The sequence below is a fragment of the Diabrotica undecimpunctata genome, chromosome 5 (genome assembly GCF_040954645.1).
Source record: "Diabrotica undecimpunctata isolate CICGRU chromosome 5, icDiaUnde3, whole genome shotgun sequence".
Lineage (NCBI taxonomy): Eukaryota > Metazoa > Arthropoda > Insecta > Coleoptera > Chrysomelidae > Diabrotica > Diabrotica undecimpunctata.
In genome coordinates this window covers 114,608,237-114,625,781 of record NC_092807.1, presented here as the reverse complement: position 1 = coordinate 114,625,781, position 17,545 = coordinate 114,608,237, and the positions used below count along the sequence as shown (strand labels likewise).

At 31.6% G+C, this 17,545-nt stretch overlaps 1 protein-coding gene across 1 annotated transcript in view; it reads left to right on the top strand.

Moving 5' to 3' along the window:
- spz6 (Spaetzle domain-containing protein 6) overlaps nucleotides 1-17,545 on the top strand; it is a 74,065-nt gene that overhangs the window by 42,486 nt on the left and 14,034 nt on the right. The gene's annotated exons all lie outside the window — the stretch shown is intronic.

The following is a 17,545-nucleotide window of genomic DNA, read 5'->3' as shown; positions in this document are numbered from 1 at the left end:
CAGGTGTATACACAGCAGTCATCTTCATGCTCGCAATAACCGCCGGTATCTTCAACCCGTCTTTGCGCTGCATCTAGTCTGTCACTACAGTGCTCAGAAACTCTGTCTCCTTCGTCCGTCCAATCACCCTCGCCTTACTCTCCTATAGTCTCTCCTTCTGGATCCACTCAATCAACTTCACAGTATTTAGTCCCTTCATCACCAGCTGCATCGAAAGATTTAATTGATTTATATTAATACTTTTACTTATTTCACCTTAACGACTTCTTAAGGATAACAATTTACTTTAATAAAATTTTATCTTACTTTGTTTATTTACCTTATTGTAATAACTAATCGTTCTGCTGGGTCAATTGGAATTCGCATGTTGGTTTTAGTCTTGGTTATTTTACTTTGTACTAGCTTCAGCAGTTCATCAAAACTTTTTACAGACATGCGGTAGTATGAGAAAAAATTTTCGGGATACTGTCTGTGTTCGCAAAATTTTAAATGAAACTGTCCTGTCTGGAGTCTGCTACTAATAACAGGATGAACCCATCAAGGACGAATTCTTTTTCTGTTTTCCGTTTTTTTTAACACTAAACAAAGTGCAGCAACACATCCGACTTGAACTAAATCCATTTTATTACTGACTATGACTGTACTCTTTCCGCCAACAGGCGTGAAATAAAACGCTCGTCTATTATGTTAACCAAATACGCTGCGTATCTCTCGCGGCGTATTTTACGCCCGTTTTTAACAGCTGGCAACCCTAATTTGCGACCAATTTTCTAAGGCAACCTTATATCATCATATTAAAAAAATAACTTTAATTTGATATAAAAAGCATGTATATACGCCATGAGAAGCGTATTTTGTTTAAAAAATAAATTAACGGAATTTTTGTTCAAAAACTAATTAGAAGTAATTGAATTAAAACTATTGGCGGCCACTTTTTGACTGGCACCTGTTATTAATATATTCCCTATTCTTAAATATGTGTAAAAATGTGAGATTGATTAACTAGGTTATAAACGTAGTGATATTGCAGTCCTCCTAATAATACAGTCAAATCGAGGTATATTCTGGATACGTGCTATCCAAACGTAGAAGACTACCACTTCCACTGCAGTATGTAGAAAAGTTGGTATTCAAATACGTTCAATTTGGAGCGGCACCATTTTTCCTTTTTGAAAAAACCGTATTTTCCCTTAAATTTAATGATAAATTCTTTCAACATATTAACAAAATCATTCACATTTATTATGTAGTTCTTGATAAAAAAAAAACATAAGTACCTAGTTTTATTACATTCAAATTACCAGTAACTGACCCCAAAAACTTTACCAATGATTCGACATTAAGTCCTATATCTTGTAGGGCTTTATGTCGTATACATTTCTTCCTTAATATTGGAGATTTTCAATATCCCGGAAAGTATTGTTCCTAAAGTTAAAAACATTATAAACACACTAATTTCTACAGCTGTCGCCGTCTTCCTTTTGTCAGATAACGTCCCCAGTCCTTTCCATCCTACCCTTCTCCATCTCTAAGGAATCGTCTTTCCATGGCCTCGTCCACTTCATCCCTCCATGGTTGTTGACGTGTGCCTCTTTTTCCCTTTTCTATTGGACAACAATTAGTCCAGTCGTTAGATATTTTACCTCTAAAAATCATACGAACAAGCTGAATTAGAAGTTACATTACACATTAGCACTGATTACACAATTACATATTAGCAGAATTCAGTTAATTCGTATGATTTTTAGAGGTTCAGTTGCATTTTAGTCTCTGATGACTGGAGTAAATCCGAAATCTATAATATCCACATTGTACGATCTGCTCTTCTCACGTGTCCGTACCAAATTAAACTTTTTTTTAAATATAGAGTATGTCTTGTTTTTTTTTTCAATATAGAGTATGTCTTGTTCTACTGCCATTCTTCTTTTTGTCTTCTCATTTCTCCAATTATTGTAGAGTGTAAATGTAAGAGTTGATAACCTAGCAAGTTTGCAGTTTTTAATGGAAAACATAAACACCCATACCAAAAAGTATGGTGTAAAACTGAACATCAAAAAGACTAAATTCATGATTGTAACAAAGAAGCTATACACCAATGTGAATTTAACCATAAATAATCAGCCAGTTGATAGAGTTACGTCCTACAAATATTTAGGGGTTTGCTTCACTGATACTAATGACCAGACAAGAGAAATCAAGTAGCCCAGTCTTGGTATACAAAAATCATCGATTTCACGGCAAAATGTTTCGCAGATATCTGAAGCTTTTAAGACATAGGTGGGGGTTACTAGATGACGAATAGATAAAAAGATACTCCTATTTTTAGCTTGTTTTTTAAACAATAATTTATGGTCAGAATTTGATTTTTTATCTATAAGTTTTTTCCCTTATAATTTAAATAATCAATATTTATACCATTTTTTTATATCAAGAATATCTTTATTTTCCCGTTTTTTCAATTAAAATTGATAAATAATTTACGGAGATATTTGCAAAAAAGCAGTTTTTTTGCACTAATTTATAAATTTAATTAATTTTTTTATTAACAAAATAAAATGTTAATAATACATTTCAACATTGAGGAATTACCGTCCTTTAAATTAATACCTTTCGAAACGAAGTTACTTTCGAAAGATCGACATAGGAAAGTGGAGGGGAAACTGTTTTAGCTCCTCGCTGCAAAGTTTAATATTATGGTTACGGATTTATCATTCAAAAGCTTCCTACAAAATTCCCAAAAAATTCCCAAAAAATTCCTACAAAAACAGTTCTGTAGGAATTTCATCAGGTCCATTTGCTTTTCCATTTTTAGCGTTTCTTATTGCGTATTCTACTTCTTCTTTCAATATGTCTGGCCCAGTTGCATTGATTATCTGAGTTAAGTTGTTTCTATCTTCTTCAAATAATTTATTCAGGTATTATGTTCATCTTTTTATTTTATTCTCTAGATCTACAATAAGATTTCCATCTTTGTCTTTAAGTTTACCTATTTGGCATTTCTTTATGCTTCCTGTTATCTCTTTTACTTTTTTGTGCATATTGAACGCATCGTACTTTTTCTCATAGGTTTCCATTTCTTCACATTGTTCTTTAATCCACTCCTCTTTGGCTTCTTTTATTCTCTTTTTTATGTGTTTATTTATTTCTTTGTATTTGTCTGGGTAATTCTTCATCTTTCTTCTTTGTTCCATCAAGTCTAGTATATCTTGTGTCATCCACCCCTTATTCTTTGTTGGTGTTTTTGTAAGATGTTTCTTTAATGCTGTTTGTATAGCTGTATTTATGTAATTTAATTTTTGGTTAAAGTTGTTTGTATCGTTAATTTGTTGCTGCACTGAACGGAGGTTTTCATTTATTTCTTCTCCTGTTTCTTGTCGTATATTTTTGTTTCTAAGTTTATTTAAATCTAGCGCCTTTCTGTGTGGTCTTCTAATCTTTTTTGGTCTCGCCTCTATCACAGTAACTACCGGGTTATGATCTGAGCCTATATCAGCTCTTGGGTACGTCTTAGTACATTTAACAGCATTATGATACCTCCTTGCTATCATAATGTAGTCTATTTGATTTCTCACTATTTTTTCTTTGGTATGTTGTGGAGATGTCCATGTATATAACCGTCGAGGAGGTAAGCTGAAAAAGGTATTTCTGTTTCCAAACCCATATTTTCCTACTTGTTCTCCTACCTTACCTTGACCCACCTTGGCATTAAGATCGCCCATTAATATGTTAATGTATGGAAAGACTGACTTAATAAGTCAAGACAAACATCCTGCAACAAAAAGGTTCAGACCTGACAGTGAAGTCGAATAAATGAACCAAATTTTAACTTTTAAACCAATGTATGTAAAGAAAATAAAAAAAGTAAAGTTCAATAAACATTGCAAAATTTAATAAGGCAAGTGATGAAATCGACTTATTTTATCAAAGCAGTAAGGCAGATTAGATTAATATTGTATATCATATTTGTAAGAAAAATAGAATAAAAATCAATATTGTTAATTATTAAAATACAAACAATTATAATTAATATAAGGAATATAATAATATAATGTGTAAAAAATTACCTGAAATTTAATTTATAAAATATATAAGTATTATTACATCATTGATATAAAATGAAAAATCATATGTTGATTTTCCGGGATCCGAGATTTATGGGGGGGTGAAAATTATGTCATCATTCGAGCAAATTAAAAAAAAAAGGGTATTTAGGGTGAATTTCAAATGGACTTATTTTTTCCGAGTTTCGCATATTTTCCGGCCAGTGAAAACTATGTAGTTATTCATATTTCGACGAGCTACCCCAGAATAAAAAAAAGAGGCTTGCAGCTGCAAAGGAAGCCAAGATAATGTAAATTTTTCCTACGTGTTGCAATTTGAAGTTCCGATGCCGAAAAAAAAAACGGATCTGAAACAGATATCCCTCCACTTTCCTATGTCGATCTTTCGAAAGTACCGTCGTTTCGAAAAATTAGATACTTAAATTTTATAGCTATAAGTTTCAATATAAAGTTTAGATTTTCATTCAAAATTTGTGCAAATTTTACTTCTTAATGTTAATAAACAATCGACATATGATTTTTTTAAAAATAGTCACTAACTTCGTTCCTATTGGTCATAGAAGGTTTTTTATTTTTTAATGTGAGCTTTTTTACCAGCTATCCAATGGTTGTACGTACAAGTCTGTAGCTCGAAAAATATAGAAGTTATTACAATTGTTTATAATAAGTAAAAAACATACCCCTTTTTCAAACGTTTATTTTGTAAATAATTTCGATGAAAACTCAATATGCATTTAACTTCTGAGATAATCTAAGTCTTAAAGAATCCTATGAAATTTGCTGAATGTGTCTAGCATTATGCATAGGGCAAGCTCAATAGTTTAAATAATTAGCCTCAGGGATAAACAAATTAAATAACTTATAAAATATTTGACTGATCGGGGGGAAATTTCGCACAAATCTAAAAGATGGTAATTCCTTGATGTTTAAATGTATTAATACCATTTTATTTTGTTAATAAAAAAATTTATAAAATTTATAAATTAGTGCAAAAAAACTGCTTTTTTGCAAATATCTCTGTAAATTATTTATCAATTTTAATTAAAAAAACCGGAAAATAAAGATATTCTTGACATAAAAAAATTACATAAATATTGTTTATTTAAAATATAAGGGAAAAAATTTATAGACAAAAAATCAAATTGTGACCATAAATTATTGCTTAAAAAAAACGCAAGGTAAAACTAGGAGTATCTTTTCATCTATTCATCATCTAGTATCCCCCACCTATGTCTTAAAAGCTTCAGATATCTGAAACATTTTTCCCCCTTTTTTTTTAACCAGACTGGGCTAAAGAGGCGAATAGAGATAGCGAGACAATCGTTTGTCAAAATGAAAAAGTTTCTATGCAGCCGGGACATAAATATAAACTTAAGAACGAGAATTTTAAGGTGCTCTGTTTTCTCCGTTCGGCTGTACGGCATGGAAGCCTGGACACTGAAAAAGATAAACATAAAAAACATTGAGGCATGCGAGATGTGGTGTTACAGGAGAATGTGGAAAATACCATGGACAGAAAGAGTAACAAATCAAGATGTTCTGCTGAAGATGGGGAAGGAATGCGAAGTCATAAAAACCATACAAACGAAAAAACTGGAATATCTGAGCCACATAATGAGAGGAGAAAAGTACTCTCTGCCTAGACTCATAATCCAAGGAAAAATCTCGGGAAAGAGAAATGTGGGACGTAGGAGGATTTCCTGGTTGCAAAATTTAAGGGAGTGGTATGGGTGCAGTTCAATACAGTTGTTCAGAGCTGCAGCCAACAAAGTAAAGATTGCTGTGATGGTAGCCAACCTCCGATAGGAGACGGTACTGCAAGAAGAAGAAAAGTGTAAATATATATGGTTTCGTATATCACTTGCAAAACTCCATCTTATTGATGGATCTGCTGACAAAAAATTTTGCACATAAATGTAATATGGTGTGAGTACCTATAGTAAATTAGAGCCTCAAAAAGATTATACCAAAGTAATTGTTCATTCATAATGTGTTTCATATATTTGGAGCAAATAGAACGTCTTAGTTATAATTTAATTATATCTAAAAATGAATTGCTTATTTATTTCTTGAACTCTTATTTTTATTTTCCTTTACCTAAATTGTGAGGTTCCAAATATTTTATTGAAGTTTCGATTTCCAGTCTGGAAATCATATTCATAATACTAGAAATATTTTTCAATAAAGGCAAGTTTTCTAACAATAACCTTTTTAGAACAATCTAATCTACACTCATGGACAAAAATATCGAATATTTTGGAATTTTGTAATTTTTGTTTTTTCAAAATAAATTCTGGTCGATCAAGCCGTTTATTGTAAAATATATTTTATTTTAACAATGTTTAATGAACAATTTTAAGTTTTTATGCGGAGAAAATTAAAGAAAAAAATAAATGTTTAATATTAGGTAAATAAGGTTATTTTACTCTAAACGCTAATGATAATTTAAATTACTTAAACAAGTTGTTTTAACTGAAAGAAGTGCATGATCAGTAATAAGTATTCCTTCCTCTAGCTCTTATTACTGCTTGCAGCATGCTTGCAAGTAAATTTTGGACATATCCTTGGGAAATTGCATTCTATTCATCCTGTGCAGCAAGCCAAAGCTGCTCTATCGTATTTTTAACAGGATTTCTTTCTCGTATGGCTGCGTTTTAAGTGGTCTAAAATGTGCTCTATTGGATTTAAATCCGGGCTAAATGGTGGCCAATCCTATCTTCGAGTTTTTACTTCATCAAGATAATTACTATGGCAGCGGCATGTGGTTGAGCATTATCGTGCATTAATGTGAATCTTTCATATCCAATGTAACCAACATATGACGAAACATGATTTTGCAGGATGTTTTAAACGTAAGAATCACCAGTCATCCATCCAGTCATTTCCATAAGTGCGGTACGTACCTCCCAACTAATACCTTCCCAAATAATTATGCCATCAACTCCAAAACTAACGGTCTGGGCGAAACTGCAGCTGGCGAATCGTTCTCGAACTCTTCTGTAGACGTAGTTTTGACCATCTGGCTTCCATAATAGGGTTCTGGTCTCATCAGTAAAAAGAACGTTTTTCCAGTTGTCAATATTCCACTAAATATGTGTTCTTGCAAATTCTAAACGACGAGCTTTATGATTTTAGAGAAGACGTGGAACTTTGGCGGGGCTTTGTTTTAAACGTAAGAATCACCAGTCATCCATCCAGTCATTTCCATAAGTGCGGTACGTACCTCCCAACTAATACCTTCCCAAATAATTATGCCATCAACTCCAAAACTAACGGTCTGGGCGAGACTGCAGCTGGCGAATCGTTCTCGAACTCTTCTGTAGACGTAGTTTTGACCATCTGGCTTCCATAATAGGGTTCTGGTCTCATCAGTAAAAAGAACGTTTTTTCAGTTGTCAATATTCCACTAAATATGTGTTCTTGCAAATTCCAAACGACGAGCTTTACGATTTTAGAGAAGACGTGGAACTTTGGCGGGGCATCTGAGCTTTAAGTTTGCTTGTTTTGATCTTCGTCTAACTGTTTGTGAACTCACATTAACTTGTCTAACATTTATTTGCTCATTTCCGAGGTGCATCGATGTCAAGGAACGATTTCGTGTATAATTAAGAACCAAAAAACGGTCATCAATTGCGGTTGTGCACCTTGGGCGTCCTTGACCAGGCCTTCGTACAAAATTTCCTGTTTCGCGGTACCTTTTTAGAGTATTCGAAACTATAGATTCAGTTCTGCTGAGACGTCGTGCGATATCTTTTTGTGCATATCCTTCCTCGTACAAAATTACAATATGTGCTACTTAGGCTTCATCGGAGTGTCGAATTGGTGGGATACTTGTTTTAAACTTAGTTAAATCAAAACAATATTTAATTAAACTTAATAAATTAAACTAAAAATAACACTAACCACTGAATAAACGTCAAAATAAACATCAAAATATTTTAAACCAGTGAGTACATCAGCCTACTATATGAGTATTATCAGTAATCTAAAATTATTTTGAAATATTAGTGACTACAAAAAAAATTGGAAAATAACAAAATATTCGATATTTTTGTCCATGAGTGTATATTAAAAAATAACTATTATACAAAACATATCGTATATTCCCTATGGTTTAATATTTCCAACCTGTATAATGAAACGAAAGAACCTCGTCGAATGTGGGTGTCAGAATGTCGCGTGTGTTTTATGGGACCGACAAATACCAGTGAAATTGACCCGAGAACCTACTTTACATAACCTTGACCTTAACACAGCCTTCAAAGGTCGTTAACTGTTAAGTTAATTAATAACATACCTATATACATGTAATAATACCATGGGCGGGTACCAAACAATTTCTTTAGTTGCGCAGAGTTTGTTAAAACTGTAAAAACTTTAATTTTATTGTCTTTTTATGTAAAAAGAAAATTATGTTCAATGTTAGTTTTGGACATATCATTATACTAGGTGATTGATTAGTGTGAGGAAGCTCAGTAGATCTGTTATAGTGAAAATTAAAAAAAAGTTAACAAAAATTGTAGGCAGCTTTAAACTCCACATTTTAAAATTAGTTACAATCTTACAGCGTGTTCCATAATATGGTGGCAGACCAAACTTGTTTTTTAAATGGAACACTCTGTACTTTATTTTAAATTTGAAATCTGCTTCACTTCCACATCACAACAATGTAAAGTTTTATTATGTTATACCGGGTGTTTAAAAAGTTATAACCAATATTACCTGTAAATCGTAACAAGTTTAACTCCCTGTATAATTAAAAAGGAGTATAGGAACATTGATCTATTGCTACCATAGTTTTTTAATCATTGTTAAAAATTATAAAACATATTCGTTTTCATAATATTGGTTAAATCAAATACAGGGTAAGTCAAAATGCAAGTACATTATTTTCTTGGTAATTTTTAATAGAACACCCTGTATTTTATATCACTTTCGAAAAGTACTAATATCGTACTTCAAATTTTATGAAGTACTCCCTATACCCAAAGTTATCAGTTTTTTAGATATTTTTATTTTTCCATCAAAGTATTAATTTGGTAGATATTTTAACGTTTACCAATCATTATTGTGAGTTGGAAATGATTGATTTGTCAGAAACTGACAGTTTCATATTATTGTTTATGAATTCAGTAACGAAATAACGACACATAAAAGAAAACAATTTATTTTAAATAAAATTTATAAAAAATAACCGACGGAAAATTAAAAAAATAATAATAACAACACATAGAAAAATAAAAAACAACAGTAATTTGAACTTATCTTATTTAAGTAAGGTGTTCAAAATGACCTCCCAAAACATCTATGCATACTTGAAAGCGGTCATTGAAAGAGTTGCTCACATTACTAAGCATTTGTAAAGAAATATTTTAAAATGCAATTCGGATTCTATTTTTCATATCATCCCTTGTTGTTGGAGATATTTTATATACTTCGTTCTTAACGTAACCCCAAAAAATGAGTCCATTTTATTGAATTCTGGTGACCTTGGGGGCCACCTTACCGGTCCATCTTTCACCAAACTGATCATTAAGTTCACCACGTACTAATTCGTTGTGGTGCGCAGGAGCACCGTCATGTAGAAACCACATCTGTTACTATATATCTGACGTATACTAAGTGGAACCTCTTCTAATAATATCGATAACTGATTTACGATAAAATCTAAATAAATCTTACCATTTAAGTTATCTTCAAAAAAATTTGGTCCTTCTACATGGTTACCGACGATCTCCCCACACATTTAGAGACCATCTTGTTTGACTGTGTGTTACTATGTGGTATGGATTACTTGTTGAATAGTAGTAAAAGTTATGCATATTAACAGAACCGTTTCGATGGAATGTAGCTTCATCACCAAATAGGACATAATCAAAAAAATCTCTCTGCTCATTAATTTTTTCTAAGGCCCATTCACAAATGACTATTCGTTTCTGAAAATCATCATTATTTAATTCTTGGTGCTTTTAAATATGATAAGGGTGCATCTTGTTTTTAGATAGAATGTTTTGAACAGAGTAGTAAGCAAGTTCTTGTTCATTGGAAATACCCCTTATACTTGTGTGCGGGTTTTCTGTAACTGCCATCAACACACTCATTTCGTTTTGTCACACTAGTTATCGTTCGTTCACGTTTTTCATAATTCACTGAACCAGTGCGGTTAAATCGATCTTTCAATTTTTCAAATGTATCTTGTCTAGGTTGCCGCCTATCTGGAAACCGTTCTTGACAAATTCTAGCTGATAGTAATGAATTTTTATTGCATTCCCCCAATATCCAGATCATATCTACCATTTCATCAGTAGTAAAATTTATTATTGCTAATTTAAATTGAATTAATTACTGAATTACTAAATAATAATTGTTGCTGATTTACGGTGTACCCCAATACTGAATTAACAAACAATAATGTCAAACTGTTAGTTTCTGACAAATCAATCATGGTCAACTCATAATAATTATTGGTAAACGTTAAAATATCTACCAAATTAATACTTTGATGGAAAAATAAAAATATCTAGAAAACTGATAACTTTAGGTATAGGGAGTACTTCATAAAATTTGAAGTGCGATATTAGTACCTTTCGATAGTGATATAAAATACAGGGTGTTCTATTTAAAATTACCAAGAAAATAATGTACTTGCATTTTTACTTACCCTGTATTTGATATAACGAATATTATGAAAACGATTATGATTTATAATTTTCAACAATTATTAAAAAACTATGTTTGCAATAGATCAATGTTCCTATACTTCTTTTTAATTATACAGGGAATTAAACATGATACGATTTTCAGGTAATATTGGTTATAACTTTTTAAATACCTGGTATAACATAATAAAACTTTACATTGTTGTGATGTGGAAGTGAAGCTGATTTCAAATTTAAAATAAAGCATAGGGTGTTCTATTTAAAAAAACATAACTTTGGTCTGCCACCATCTTATGGAACACCCTGTAAGATAGTAACTAATTTTAAAATGTGGAGTTTAAAGCTGCCTAAAATTTTTGTCAATAACTTTTTTTGTAATTTTTACTATAACAGATCTACTGAGCCTCCTCACACTAATCAATCACCCTGTAGACAAGGCAAAAAACTTGGATTCGTTCGGAAAATATTTCCACGAGATTTTTTACATAATCACTTTCATAATATACCCCAAAATAAGGTTCAAGAGGTTGCCCGGGCGAAAAGTTGTTCAAATTTTTTAAACAATTTTTTTTAAAACAAATTGTAAAAATCAATTTTTTCGGCCCGGACAGTTCTTTTTAATTTTTTGGATCATTATGAACAAAATAAGTTTCATGTAGTTTTTCTGTACTTGATGGTTTTGAAGTTATAAATAATTTAAAACTGCAAAATTACGATTTTCAAGGGTCAAAAACACAAGTAAAAACATTATTTTTGAATTTAAGAAGAACCTTAATTCAAGTTCAAATCTTGTTCTACCATTTACCGATCTAGGAGAGAAACAAGATCTTGGGCACAAATTTTTGCTGGTTTAAATTTTCATTGATTAAATGAGCGCCCACCCTGCCAAACGAGCTTCATTTTTAATTAAAAAGCAATGGTTTAATAGTTATTTAAAAAAAAATTTTTTTTATTAAAAATCCTTTATAGGTATATAATTTAAAAAACCCAATCGGGCTATATTACAAAACTTTTTCGGAATCCATATTCCATCTTCAGTGCACAAGAAATGTAGACACGTATTGAGCCACTAAATATGTGGGTAAAAACCCGTTAAAAATTGTTTTTTAAATTTAGTTTACATTATATGGTGGTAAATATTATGATGTTAAAGTTACCAGTGGATTTGGTAACATGGCGACGTATGACTCCACGTGTAGTTGCTGGTCCTGAGACGATGTGTTGCTTGCAACTCAGTTGCTTTCATCAAGTCCTCGTAGACATAAGTTAATTATCATTCTATAATTTTTTATTTCGGGAATTTTGAAAATAATTTTCGAATTGGAAATCCAAACGTCAAAAAAAATAATAAAATGTTATTCGCATTACAGTTAATTGTGATTTAATTTCATCTAATAAATATTACAGCACACAAAAAATTTCCTAATACACCGTTGTACTTTCCTCCCATTTTGAAAAGACGAGGAACATGATTAGAGTTTACTTTTTTGTATCCAAAAATTTTCCTGCAATTAAAGATTTAATAATATACCTGGATGATAAGTGATCGAGTTATATACCAGTTACTAAAAAATGGTTACAATCAAACGAATTATGGACCAACACAGTTACTATATCTGCACCTGATCAATGTTATCAATTTATTATAACGACGTTATAACTAAACTAGAAAGATGAGGAGATCCTTTACTAGATTCCGAAAATGTAATTCAAAAATTTAGAGCAGATGTAAATTTGATCTGTGATCATTTTAAAAAATGATCAGAATCTACGTCAGTCCCTCTGCACGTTTTTACATTTGTTATTAAATTGGAGGACTTCTCTTGTATTAAGATGCGGTATTTGATTGGTATTATTTGATTCCGGAATTTTCTACGTTCCTTTATATATATTCTTTCTCCTAAAATGACTACTCAATATTTTTATCCTATTTTGAATTGCGAGTGTAATCAATTTTTGACCATTATCATTTGTATTCATGGGTTTATTTTCGCCCCCTGTTATGTTTTTAGATATATTTTCTCTTCCAACCTTTGCATTGGTGTCGCCTATAATAATTTTAATATCTTATCTGGACATTTCTTCAGAAATTCAGACAATGGCTCTAACTATTCATAAAATTCATCTTTCACTTTTCCTTTTTCTTCTGTTGGAGCGTGTATATCTATCAGCGATATTATGTTCTCTTTTCCTAATTCTAATTGCACACATTCTGGCTGATTTTGTTACAAATCGTTTTACCTGCTCCACGTCTTCATTTACCAGAAAACGCACTCTAAAATTCCTATTATCGCCTCCACTTGTTTAACACGTCTATGGACTAATCTTTTCAATATTGTTTTCAGTAAAATATATTTCTTGTATTGCTATGATGTGTATTTAATATTTCTTAAGTTCTTCTATCAGGTTAATTACTGTATCCCTAATCGTACATTCCGTGTCGCAATATTTACATAGGTACGTGTCCTTATTTTTTGTTTCTCTATTTATGTTCAAACTCATTTTCCTGCTCATCGCTAGGGTCCGTCGGCATAATGGGTCTTCTTTTTCTTTTTCGACTGCTGCTGCTGCATGCCGTTTTTGGGACCATATTTCTAGAGTTTTCTCGTTTGAAAGTATCATTTCCAGCAATTCCCATTTTATGCCTATCTCCACGTTTTTACTTTCAAATCTTAATTCCTTGCCTTTATTTACAATTTCCTGGCTTATGTGTCATTTCTTTTCGGTTAGGTCATCGTTGATGAAAATCTATCTCCACTAAAAAAAAAAAGAAATCTGAGTTTACTTTTTTCTTTCATTATCTTGATTTTTTTTCACCATAATCCTTCATTTCTACCAGACGTATATTGTTTCTTAGCTTAATTGCAGATTTTGCTCTTTGATGTGCTTTTCTATAAAATCTTTTACGTTATTTTTTAAGAGTGTTTCATCTGATGCGACTATTGGTAGAACCGTAGTTACTATGTTATTTCTTATCTGTTTTTAATTCTTTCTACTTTGTTTTTAACATGGGTTAATTCGTTTTTATACATCCGTGTGTATATTTCTGCAGTTACTTTACAAGCAAGGACAAATCTAATTTTTTTTAATTTAACTGTTATGTTAATTATATTTAAATCCCCGTACCGTGAACTTAAAAATGGTCTTCCCTGGATATTTTGGGTGCATGCATAAATTAAAGCAGGTTTAACAGTTAGTTCATCAATAATATAACAGTTCTGCAAGATTTAAATAACAGGTGTTTATTTTATATTTCACAACATAATGATTTTACATTTATGATCGCAATACGAGGCCAAAGTCAATGATCGCAAGAGTCTTGACTCTGACTATACGATCTTGATTTAAAAAGGTAAATATGCACACATTATTTCATAAACTTTACCATATATTTCACCAAATTTTGTAACAAACCATATTGGATGGTTTTAAAATGTTATTAAATTATCCTCAGTATTCAAGAAGCGGTATAAATATTGGTATCATCATCTATTATCATTAACAGCTCGTGTATGATGAGTTCTTTTGCATTTCTCACAATCTTCGACCATTTTTTCCTATCTATTGACCTTTTTTTGTTATTCATCATCAGGGCTTTTCATTCCGGGTGGAATGTTTGCCGCTCTTACTTAGAGCTCTCTGATTCGCTTATTGCGGTGAATCACTCCGCATTCCACTTGTATGTTGTCAAAGTTTGTTGTGTGACTTGGCTTTCGTTACAATTTCCTTCCACTCATTTCGATATGTGCATAGTTCCCTCCAGTTTCTCACTTCCAGAATTTTGATATCTCTCATGACCTGGTCCTCCCATCTCTCTCTGGGTCTTCCCTTTGGTCTTTCAGTTGCTGGTTTCTACCTAGTGATCTACTTAATCAGTAGGTCGTTTTTTCTTCTCTCTATGTGTCCCAGTCATCTCAGCCTCTGTGCTTTAATAAATATAACTATATCTTCTCCCTTCATTATGTCTCTTAGTTCATGGTTCATTCTTCTTCTCATTTTTTCGTTGTCCATTCTTATCGGGACCATAATCCGTCTGAGGATTTTCCTTTTGAAAATTTTCAATTTTTCTTCGTCTTTTTCCGTGAGGCACATTGTCTCAGCTGCGTACGTAACTACTGGTCTGATTGCAACTCTGTAAATTTTCAGGTTTGTATTTCTGGATAAGTTCTTGTCCTTCATGAGCCTATGTTTTCTTCAGTTTGTTTTGTTGCCTGCTAGTATTCTTTCCGTTACTTCTTCACTTTCATGTTTTGGCAATTCACTATTACTCCCAAATATTTAAATTGTTTGACTCTTTCAAAAGTGTAGTTTTTTATTTTGATTTCTCTCGTCCTGTTATCTTCTCTTCTAGAGCAGAGTAGATATTTTGTTTTTCCTTCTTTAATTTCTAGACCTCTTTTCCGTGCTTCTTTTGCCAGGATTGTTACTTCTTTCTTTTAATCTTTCCTTATCTCTTCCCATAAGATCTAAATCATCTGCATATGCAACTATTTGTGTTGTGGAGTCTTTTTTTTTATTAAAGTTCCCATTTCTGAAGAATCTGAAGAAAGTGTTATAGTCCAAGCTGTAAAGACAAAAATGAATTATTTTGAGCATTAATTTGTTCATGAGATAATGAACATAGGGTTCAATGGAATGATTCAAATATAGTCCTAAAAGAAACGGATGGTAAAAAGAGACAAATCAAAGAAGCGGCTCTAATTATGCTAAATGAGACCAATTGTGTCGTATCTGGTTACCCATATTGAAAGAGGAAGTTATTAAAAGGAAAATACCAGTATTGGTAAGTCAGTAACATATAGAGAATACATCATTTATGTTTTTTTAAATAACAAACATATAAAATCGGAATTTGGTGTTTATTGAAGGTAAACTAAATGCACGATCAAATACTTACCATGTCGGGATACTATTATGAGGTTTTTTCCTTGTTTTATCCCTCATAATTTACTATGGAATCACTAACAGGAGAATTTTACTGCCATCATGGCATGTATTTGTATTTTTAAAGACGAATTACATGTTATGATCTTTTCTGACGGATATTCTCAAGTTAAAGTTGATTTCATGTAATCGAATGAACTATCTTATAAGTAAAGTCGTCCCAGGAACGCAACTCAACAATATTCAATAATAAAGTCGTCTACTTTAAAATGTATAATGTATGTCTGAATTGTCAATATAGATGAGTCAGATAAAATTAAATTATTAGAAGAATTTTTCACTAAGTAACAAAAACAAAATTTGTTTAATTTACTAATGTTTGTATTTTGAGAACGATTTCCCTAAGTGATTTTAACCTTTAATTGTGGCTTATTCCCATTTAAATAGTAATTCATTTGAGTTGTGCTACATTAACTTTGACCCAATAGTTTATGTAGATTTAACGATTGAAAGTACAAAAATGTGAATTTTTCGCAATTTTTAATTTTTAAAACATCTTTTGTAAAAATTATTTTTTTTATGCAGAAATCATTATTTTGTACCTAGTTCCTTCAATTACAAATCGAATCAGTCTTCCTAAGATCCGATCGATCAATTATTTTCGAGATACGTTTAATAATTGTTTATAAACATTATTTCAGAAAAAAAGTTCTAACCCTGTAAAATTTATAAAAATTTAAGAATTTTTATGAACAATTAAACGTATCTCGAAAAGGAATTGGATCTTAGGAAGTCCCATTCGACTTGTAACTAAAAGGGCTACAATATAATGCTTTTTACATAAAAACAATTTATAAAAGATATTTCAAACGGTAAAAAGGGCAAAAAATTCGCATTTTTGGACTTTAAGTTGTTAATTTTGCATAAAATATTGGGTAAAATTCAATGTAGCGCTGCTTAAGCTTTTTTTATGTACTTTCATTCAATATAGTGCTGAAGATTGGCTAAAATCTACATTTATCCTTATTCCTAGAAACGAAGTGCAAAAAGCTGTGATTAGTTTTCTTTGATTAGTTTAATAAGTTAGATATTGAAGTTATTTATAAAGATTCTACATGCCCGAATCTGATTGAACCTGAGCAAGATCTAATTAATTTACAGATGGGTTTTCGAGAAGGATTGGCAAATAGAGAGGCATTGTTTCCCGCTATCAGTTTTATTACAGAAGTGTAGTTACTAGCTAAAAGAAGTTTATCTATACAAAGCATGTGGTGTTCGTGTGTATCAAGGTATAAAAAATGCTTATTAAAAGCTTAAAACTTTTATTTTAAAGAAGATCTTTTCGGAATTGAATCATTTCATCATCAGTTTAATAAAAAGTTGTTAAAAAACATTGTTTGCCCACAGAAAACCACTGGAAGGACATCAGTAACAAAAACAATCCTCATGGAATTTACAAAGGTAAATGCAATAGACCGTTAACTTCGCTAATTAATAAAAACTAAAAATGGGGGCTCTAGGGTTAACTTAGTTAACCCTAGAGTTAACCCTAGACTCCAGCATAGTTCAGAGGTACTGTAAGTCGACAAAATCTCACCAGCTCCGGGGGGTCATGTTAGATGCCCCCATTTTTAGTTTTTATTAATTAGCGAAGTTAACGGTCTATTGCATTTACCTTTGTGAATTCCATGAGGATTGTTTTTGTTACTGATGTCCTTCCAGTGTTTTTCTGTGGCCAAACAATGTTTTTTAACAACATTTTATTAATTTGATGAGGGAATGATTCAATTCCGAAAAGGTCTTCTTTAAAATAAAAGTTTTAAGCTTTTAATAAGCATTTTTTATACCTTGATACACACGAACACCACATGCTTTGTATTCAACAGGTATACTAGCCAATCCTGGATATCTCCACTTCATGGTTTTGTTCCAGTTTCACTT